The sequence below is a fragment of the Pantherophis guttatus genome, chromosome 4 (genome assembly GCF_059756535.1).
Source record: "Pantherophis guttatus breed Tessera chromosome 4, ASM5975653v1, whole genome shotgun sequence".
Lineage (NCBI taxonomy): Eukaryota > Metazoa > Chordata > Lepidosauria > Squamata > Colubridae > Pantherophis > Pantherophis guttatus.
Window position 1 is genome coordinate 91,739,126 of NC_142066.1, and position 9,231 is coordinate 91,748,356.

Here is a 9,231-nt window from a genome sequence, read left to right on the forward strand (position 1 = left end):
AGCTTGAAAACCTCTCCATCTGAAGAAGAAGGAGAGGAGAGCCGGTGGGTGCGGGTTAGAGCTCCCCGAAAGTCCTCTGGAATAATTCCAGAGGCTTGGAGGGTGAGAGCTCCCTGGTCAGCCCACTGAAGCTCCAGATCCGGGACGACTCTGTTTTAAACAAAACCAGACGTCGCGACCAATTCTGTAGGCAAAAGTGAGTTTGACTGAATACAAGCGCAGACAGAGCGGAAACAGGAGAACAAGCATTTACAAGTAACATTGCTTAACTCCGGGTTTACATTGTTTCTAATTGAATCTCTTTGAATTGGAGGCTGAAGATGGCGCCTTTGTTGTGGGCGTGAAAGTGAGAGTTAGAGACGAAAGTGTTTATTGAGAACTTTGCACTTTGAGAGTGGATTAAAGCTGCTGAGAACTGAGACCTTGTGGAGAAAATACTATTTTGCTTGACAAATTATAAACTATAAATTACAAGCTTTTGAAAATTGCTCAAGGGATTTTGTGGCTGTGAAAGGAAAAAAGACTTTTAAAATAAAGATGGCTTCTAAACAAGTTAAGCCAGGAGTTTCTAAAAGTGGAGGAGGTTCCCCAGTAGTGTCAGTAGTGACACAGAAAGCACAACTTCCAGCTGATTCACAGAGCCAGGAGACTTCTTTTAATGAACTTAAAGAATTTATAAAAGAAGCCATGAATAATCAAACTGCAGCTATGAATAACCAAACAGTAATTATGGAAGGGAAACTAAAAAAATTTGAGGAGGATATAAAGTCAATTAAAGAAAAGCATGATGAAATAAGAGATGATATTGTTCTAGCAGTTTCAGGATTGGCAAAACTTATTATTCAGGTGGATGAGAGAGTAGAAGAAATTAATGAAGCCAATCAGAATTTGGAAAACAAAGTAGGAGACATCATGACTAAAACTGAGAAGGTGGATGATGAATTGGTTTTTTTTACAATACAGATCTATGGAATTTGCCCTGAGACTGAGAGGGCTAAAAGAAAATAGCCGGGAAAATTTAAAGGATATTTGTGCAGAAGCTATGGCAGGGCTAATCAAAGAAAGTCCAGAAGATGTGGCAAGCCTAATTGATAAAATTTACAGGGTTAACTCTTGGGTGGCAAGACAAAGGCAGTTACCAAGAGATGTGGTGATCTATTTTACAACCAGGAGGATCAGAAATGACATCTTACAAGCTTCCTACAAGAATAAGGTTCAAGTGGCTGGACAAGAAGTGGTGGTTCTGAAAGAGACCCCTCCAAAAATGTTAAGAAGCAGAAAGGACTTTGGCTTTTTGGTAAATGAACTGAGAAACCAACAAGTGCCGTACAGATGGGATGTTCCAACTGGTCTAATAGTGAATTATGGTGGAGAAAGATACCGGTTAAACACAGTTTGGAAGGCAAAAGACTTCCAAAAGACTGTTAATGTTCTAAAGGCGGGATATCCACCTTCACCGGGGGGGCGGACAGAAAGAAAATGGAGATGTTACAACAAGAGAAAGATGGAAAGCAGATACAAACTTATGCTGAAGCTGCAGCTGGAAAAATTATCACGGAAGAAGATTTAGAGCAACTTGAGGGCCCACCCCCAACTTTGGAACCACTTAAGAAGACAGAGGAACCAAGAGAACAATGACTGACATGAGCAACCTACAAATGCCAAGAACAACAACTAAAAGTGCAACAATCTCAAGATTCATCTCAAGAAGTCAAAAAAACAGAAGCAGTGCGAGGGGTGAGGCTGAAGAGTAAGATGGAGGAAGATATTCAGCTGATGCTTTTGAAGCTCCGAAGGGCCAAAGATTTATTTATTTATTTATTTATTTAAAATTTTAAATAAATAATTGCCATTTTAAAAGATGGCAATTAAATTCTTATCCTGGAATGTTAATGGTTTAAACTCACCACAAAAAAGAAAGTATTTTACTACTTGAAACAATTTAAGAATGATGTTATTTGTTTGCAAGAGATACATATTAGATTATTAGACCAAAAATACTTGATAAATTCAAGATTAGGTACACATTTTGTGGCATCAGCACCAGAGAAGAAAAATGGGCTAGTTATATATGTAAAGAAAGGACTATCAGCTAATTTAATTGAGGCAGATACTCAAGAAAGATATATTGCAATTGAATTACTAACTCAGAGTGGAAAGATGCTTTTAATTGGAATATATGCACCTAATCAACAACAGGACAAATTTTATAAATTTTTACATGCCAAAATAATACAATGGGACTATAAATCTTTTATCTTAATGGGTGATTGGAATGGAGTAATAGACACACAGAAAGATAAAAGAAGTTTATCAAAGACCTCAATACGTGCGAAATTACCTAAATCTTTTTTTGATATGATGGAAGATATGGAGCTGAGAGATATTTGGAGAGAGCGGAATGCTGAGGAAAGAGATTTTACATTTTTTTTTTGATAGACATCAATCTTTTTCTAGGATTGATTTTATACTAATCACAAATGATTTTTTTTCTAGGGTGAAGAAGACGAAGATATGTCCAAGAATCTTAACCGATCATAGTCCAGTCTGGGTGGAATTGGAACAGGAGAGGGGGGAAAGGAGGTCCTGGAGGTTAAATGAAAATTTATTTAGATATGAAGAAAATGGGAATGAGCTTAAAAAACAAATGAAAGAATTTTTTGCTATTAACATGCATAAGGGTACCTCTATGGAAATGGTATGGGATGCAAGTAAGGCCTACATGAGGGGAGCTTTAATATATATGAATAATAAACATAGATTAAAACAACAGAAGAAGCGGAAAGAGATAGAGGAAGAAATAAAAAAGAAAGAACAATTACTTATAATTAATCCAGGAGATAAGAAAGTAAAAGAAACAATAAATATATTACGAGAGCAATTCAATATGTTAATGGCTGATCAAGTGGCAACTAGTTTACAATATGCTAAACAGAATACATTTTGTAATGCTAATAAACCAGGCAGGTGGTTGGCTTATGTGTTGAGGAAAAAACAGAAATCACGAGTTATTGGTAAAATAGAATTTAGAGGTAAGGAAGTTTATCAACAGAATATAATTAAAAAAGCCTTTTTAGAATTTTACACAAAGCTATATGCCAGTGATTCAATACAAGGTATAGATATAGATAGATACCTAACAGAAGAGAATATTTCTGAATTAACATTAGAACAGAGGGAAGGATTGAATCAGCCAATAACCACTGAGGAGATTATTGCAGCAATTAAACAGTTAAAAACAGGTAAAGCTCCGGGAACAGATGGAATAACAGCTGTTTATTACAAGAATTTACACTCTGAAATGGTAGAACCGCTTAGAGTTTTATTTTGTAAAATTCAATCAGGGGGAGGAGTCCCACCCTCTTGGAGAACAGCTTTTGTTTCATTGATCCCGAAGGAAGATCAAAACTGTTCCAAACCTGAAAATTTTAGGCCAATATCACTTTTGAATATTGATTACAAAATCTTTGCCAAGATATTAGCGTATAGATTAATGCCAGTTATGCAACAAACAATTCATAATGACCAATTATAAATTATAAAAAATAATTTTATAAATTATAAAAAAAATGTTTATAAAAGGGAGGTAAATGAAATACAATGTTAGACAAATTGTAAATCTATTGGAATATTTGGAAAGAAATAACCAAGTCCCTGCAGCGTTCATATTTTTGGATGCAGAGAAGGCATTTGATTGATTGAACTGGCAATTTCTGTTTAAGATAATAGAAAAAATGCATTTTGGACAGTATTTTACACAATCAATTAGAGCAATATATCAGGAACAAACAGCACAAATAATAGTTAATGGAGGTTTAACAGATGCTTTTAAAATTGAGAAAGGAACAAGGCAGGGTTGTCCTTTGTCTCCATTGCTGTTTATTTTAACTTTAGAAGTTTTGTTGAATATGATATGTGACTCTGACAAAATAAAAGGAATTGTAATTAGACAGCAAGATTATAGATTAAGAGCGTTCCCAGATGACTTGGTTGTTACTTTATCTCAACCTATAGAATCAGCTCCACACATGTTGGATATAATGTCAATATGGTAGGGTGTCTGGATTTAAAGTAAATCAACATAAGACAGATGATAACTAAAAATATGTCTATATCTCAAAGAGAAGACTTAGGAAGAATAACGGGGTTTGAAATAGTTAAAAAGATTAAATATCTAGGAGTATATATTGCAGCCTCAAATACGAAATTATTTAAAAACAATTATGAAGTTCTCTGGTAAAAAGTGCAGAAAGAAATGGAGAATTGGAAAAAGTTACAACTATCTTTACTGGGAAGGATAGCAGTAATAAAAATGAATGTATTACTCAGGTTTTTATTTTTGTTTCAAATGATATCAGTGCTTAAGAAAGATGGAAATTTGAGGGAGTGGCAGAAAGGGGTTAATACTTTTATTTGGGGTGGGAAGAAACCAAGAAAATTATACAGGATATACGTGAGAGAGGAGGTCTTAAAATGCCTAATTTAAGATTGTATTATGAAGCAGCTGTTTTATCACAAATTAGTGATTGGTTTAACTTAACTGAAGAGAGAATGTTAAATATAGAAGGTTATGATCTGTTATATGGATGGCATGCTTATTTGTTATATGAAAAAAAAGAGGATAAAGTGTGTAAGGGTCATATACTTAGAAATGCGTTGTTGAGGGTTTGGAAAAAGTATCAATATAAGCTAAACTACAAGATACCTATATGGGCAAATCCCAGACATGCAATAGAAAATATAAGTATAGAACAAAAACAGGAGGTGATTACTTATAAATAACTTCTTTTTATGGAAAGGGGTAAACTGCAATTGAAATCTTTAAATGTATTGAAAGAAGAAGGGATAATCTATACTTGGTTTCAGTATGGTCAGCTTCAAGCTAGATGGAGGGAAGATCAAAAAATTGGTATCATGCAAAATGAGGAAAATCTGGTAAAACAGATTAGAGATCAAAGTCAGATGCATATTAAAAGGTTGTATAACGCTTTACTGGAAATAGATTCAGGAACGGAATTGGTTAAGGATTGTATGATAAAATGGGCACAAAACTTTCAGGAACCAGTGATGATAGAAACATGGGGAAAGATTTGGGTTAGAAATGTTAAGTTTACGCAAGCACAAAACCTGAGAGAGAATTTTTATAAAATGTTTTATAGATGGCATTTAGATCCTAAAAAATTATCATGTATGTACCCGAATTTGCAAGCTAAATGTTGGAGATGTGAATGTGATGATGCAATTTATTATCATATATGGTGGACTTGTAAGAAAATTAAGGCATTTTGGATAAAAATTTGGTGGGTGATGCAGAACATTTTGAAAAAAAGGTTGAAATTTACTCCTCAATTGTTTTTATTTGGTATAATGATGGATTGTACAGCATTAGAGACTAAACTGATTTTGAACTTAATATCAGCAGCTAGGCTGTTGGTAGCGCAATACTGGAAGAAGGACTCTTTGCCTACTATTGAAGAATGGACATTGAAAGTAGCGAATTTAGCAGAAATGGCGAAAATTTCAGCGTATTTGAAGGACTATACACAAGAAAGATACATATTGGAATGGAGAAGATGGATTGATTATATTCAAAATAAGTATCAGACAAGAAAATATCAAATAGCTTATGAATGAATGTTAAATTCTAGCCATAGTGGAGTTAAGGTTTCAGGGGGGGATTTGGTAGTTTAAGAATAAGTTAGGTTAATTTAGCTTATGATTGTTAATTGAAATACCCTGTATTTTGCTCTGGGAAGTCTGCGGGGGAGGGTGGGATGGGAAGGGTGGTGGGGGTGGTGGGGAGGGGAAAAGGGTGGGGGGAATATTGGGGGGGATTTTTCTTTGTAAAACTTTTCAATAAAAAAGAGAAAAAATCTTTACAGCATCGGACTTTTCTTTCACCACCAAATGCATCCACAGCTGAGGGTCCTTTTGGCTTTGGCCCAGTCACTTCACTCTTTTTGGCGCTACTAGTCCTAGCCCTCTGCTCTTCCCTAGTAGCATATTGGACACCTTCCGACCTGAGGGGTTCATCGTCCGGCGTCATATCTTTTTTCCTTTTGGTACTATCCATGGGGTTTTCATGGCAAAGGTACTGGAGTTGGTTGCCATTTCCTTCTCCAATGGATCATGTTTTGTCAGAACTCTCTGCTATGACCTGCCATCTTGGGTGTCCCTGCACGGTATTGCTCATAGCTTCATTGAGCTATGCAATCCCCTTCGCCACGACAAGCGCAGTAATCCATGAAGGGGTGTCTGTCTTTTACAGTTATGTTTTTGGTAGTTTGGACTATAGTTTCTTTTTTCGTGAAGACTGATGCAAAGAATGAGTTAAGTAGCTCTGCTTTCTCTCTGTTGTCTGTTAACTTCCTTGCCATCTTCTCTCTTTAGTGGACATTGTTTCCTTGATTTTTTCTTGTTATTTATATGTTGGAAGAAACTTTTTTTGTTATCTTTGACTTTTGTTGCAAGTCTTTGTTCATTCTGAGCTTTTGCTTTTCTGACTACGGTTTGTCAGCCAGTTGCGAATCCATCTGATGATGAAGCTATCTATCCCAATTTTTTCCAGCTTACAAAGAAGTAGATTGTGGTCTACTTTGTTGAATGCCTTGCTGAAGTCTAAGTATATTATGTCGACAGTATTTCACTGGTCTACTAATTTAGTTACTATTTTGAAAAATGAAATAAGATTGGTTTGGCATGATCTGTTTTTAACAAACCTGTGCTAGTATATATAACTGCTAGTTATTACTTTACTCGTTTCTAGGTATTGGCAGATCTGTTTTTTAATTATCTTTTCCTGTATCTTCCCGGATATTGATGTTAGGCTGATTGGTCTGTAGTTTCCTGGTCTGTTTTTTCCCCCTTTTTTGAAGATGGGAAGCACATCAACTCTTTTCCAGTCCTGTGGTAGTTCCCCGGTGCGCCAGGATTTTTGAAAGATGTGGTGCAATGGTTCTGACATGATATCTGCCAGCTCCTTTAGAACTCTGAGATGTAATCTATCCGGTCCTGGTGATTTGTATTTATCAAGATCAAACAGGTGTCCTCTTACTGTTTTTTGGCTTATTTTAACTTTTATTTCCAGTCTGTTTTTTACAGTTATGTTTCTGGTAGATTGGGCTATAGTTTCTTTTTGCATGAAGACTGATGCAAAATATGAGTTAAGCAGTTCTGCTTTCTCTCTGTTGCCTATTACTTCCTTGCTGTCTTCTCTCTTTAGTGGACTGATTGTTTCCTTGATTTTTTTTTATTTATATGTTGGAAGAAACTTTTTTTGACTTTTGTTGCAAGTTTTTATTCATTCTGAGCTTTTGCTTTCTTGACTTCGTCTTTGCAGATTCTGGCTGTCTGCTGATATTCTGCCTTGGTTGTATGTCCCACTTTCCATTTTTTGTACTTCTCCTTTTTGTCTTTCAATTTGTCAGAGAGATCTTTGTGCAGCCATGCTGGTTTCTTCTTGGATTTCTTATTTTTATTTGTCAGTGGCATTGTGCTGGTTTGGTCTTTTATGATCATACTTTTCAGAGTTTCCCAAGATTCTTGAGTTGTTTTCCCCTTTAGGATTCTCATCCAAGGAATCTTTCCCAATTTCTCTCTGAGTTTATTAAAACCAGCTCTTTGAACATCTAAGGCTCTGGTGTCATTATGTTCTACTGCTTATGTTTGTTTCCTGTTTCCCCCAAAATAAGACATCCCCTTATAACAGTGGTTCTCAACCTTCTTAATGCCATGACCCTTTAATACTGTTCCTCATGTTGTGGTGACCCCAACCCGGGGTGGGGTCTAAATTTTTTTTTACTACCGGTTCTGTGGGCGTGGCTTATTTTGTGGGCATGGCTTGGAGGTCATGTGACTGGGTTGGCGTGGCTAGCTGGTCATGTGACTGGGTGGCCATGGCTATGTGTATACTATAGGGACTACTCAGAGGGCTGAAAAAAGTCATTTCTAACAGGTCCTCGCACTTTTGACTGGTCCTCACACTTATGACCATCCTCACATTTATGCCCGTGCAGCATTCTTAACAACCATGTCACTCATTTCACAAGTGCTTCTCTTCACCATGGTGATAAGATAGGGCAAAAAACGTAAAATGTGAGGACAGTCGTAAATTTGAGGATTGGTCAAAAGTGCGAGGACCAGTCAAAAATAACTTTTTCAGCCCTCTGAGTAGTCCATGTGCACAAAAGGACTACCTAGAGGGCTGAAAAAAGTGATTTCTGACAGGTCCTTGCACTTTTGACCGATCTTCGCACTTATGACTGGTCATCATTTATGACCATTGTAGCATTCTTAACAACCTTGCCACTCATTTCACAACTGCTTCTCTTCACCATGGTGACAAGATAGGGCAAAAACATAAAATGTGAGGACAGTCGTAAGTTCGAGGACTGGTCAAAAGTGGAGGACCAGTCAAAAATAACTTTTTCAGCCCTCTGAGTAGTCCATATGCATAAAAGAATACAGCAATAGAGAGGGATGAAGAAAGGGAAGGGAAATTAGAGTAGGAGTGAGAGTTAGAGAGGAAGAGAGGAGGAGAAGGAGAAAGGAAGAAGAAGTAGGGAGGAGAAGAAGAGGGGGGAAGAGAAAGTAAGAAGGAAAGAAAAGAGAGAGCTGGTAGGTTTGAGGAGAAAGATTGCTATACAATAAAAAAGATGAAAGGGAAGAAAACCAACCCCAAACAAATATAAAGATATTAAGATAAAGAATGAATTGTTAAACTTTAAAGAATAAAAGAGAACAAATATGGATAAATAGCAATAATTAGAAACACACAAACAAACATACAATGTATTTTCTTTGAACAGAGTATTTGGCCGGTTCACAAATTTAAACAGTGTTTAGTCATTTCAATTAAATTTACAATTTCTATATTTCCTTTTTGCCATATTTATTTCTCATCTATTTTTTTAAAAAACCAATATTACCCTTCATCCTCATCTTTAATCTTAATCAAATTCAATTTTTCCCTTCTATTCTATATTATACCCCTTCGCATTGTCATCTATTTTTATATCCATCCTCACATTGGTTAATTATGTAATTATGTAATACAGTTGTTCAATACAAATTCAACATTTTAATATAAATCAATTAGTTATATAACTATCTTTTTTGTATATTAATCAATATGAACATGAATATTCCAATTATTTCCATGCAATCCAATTTCTTACAAATCAATTAATTATATTTACCAATAATAATAAACCAAATAATTTCCCCCATATA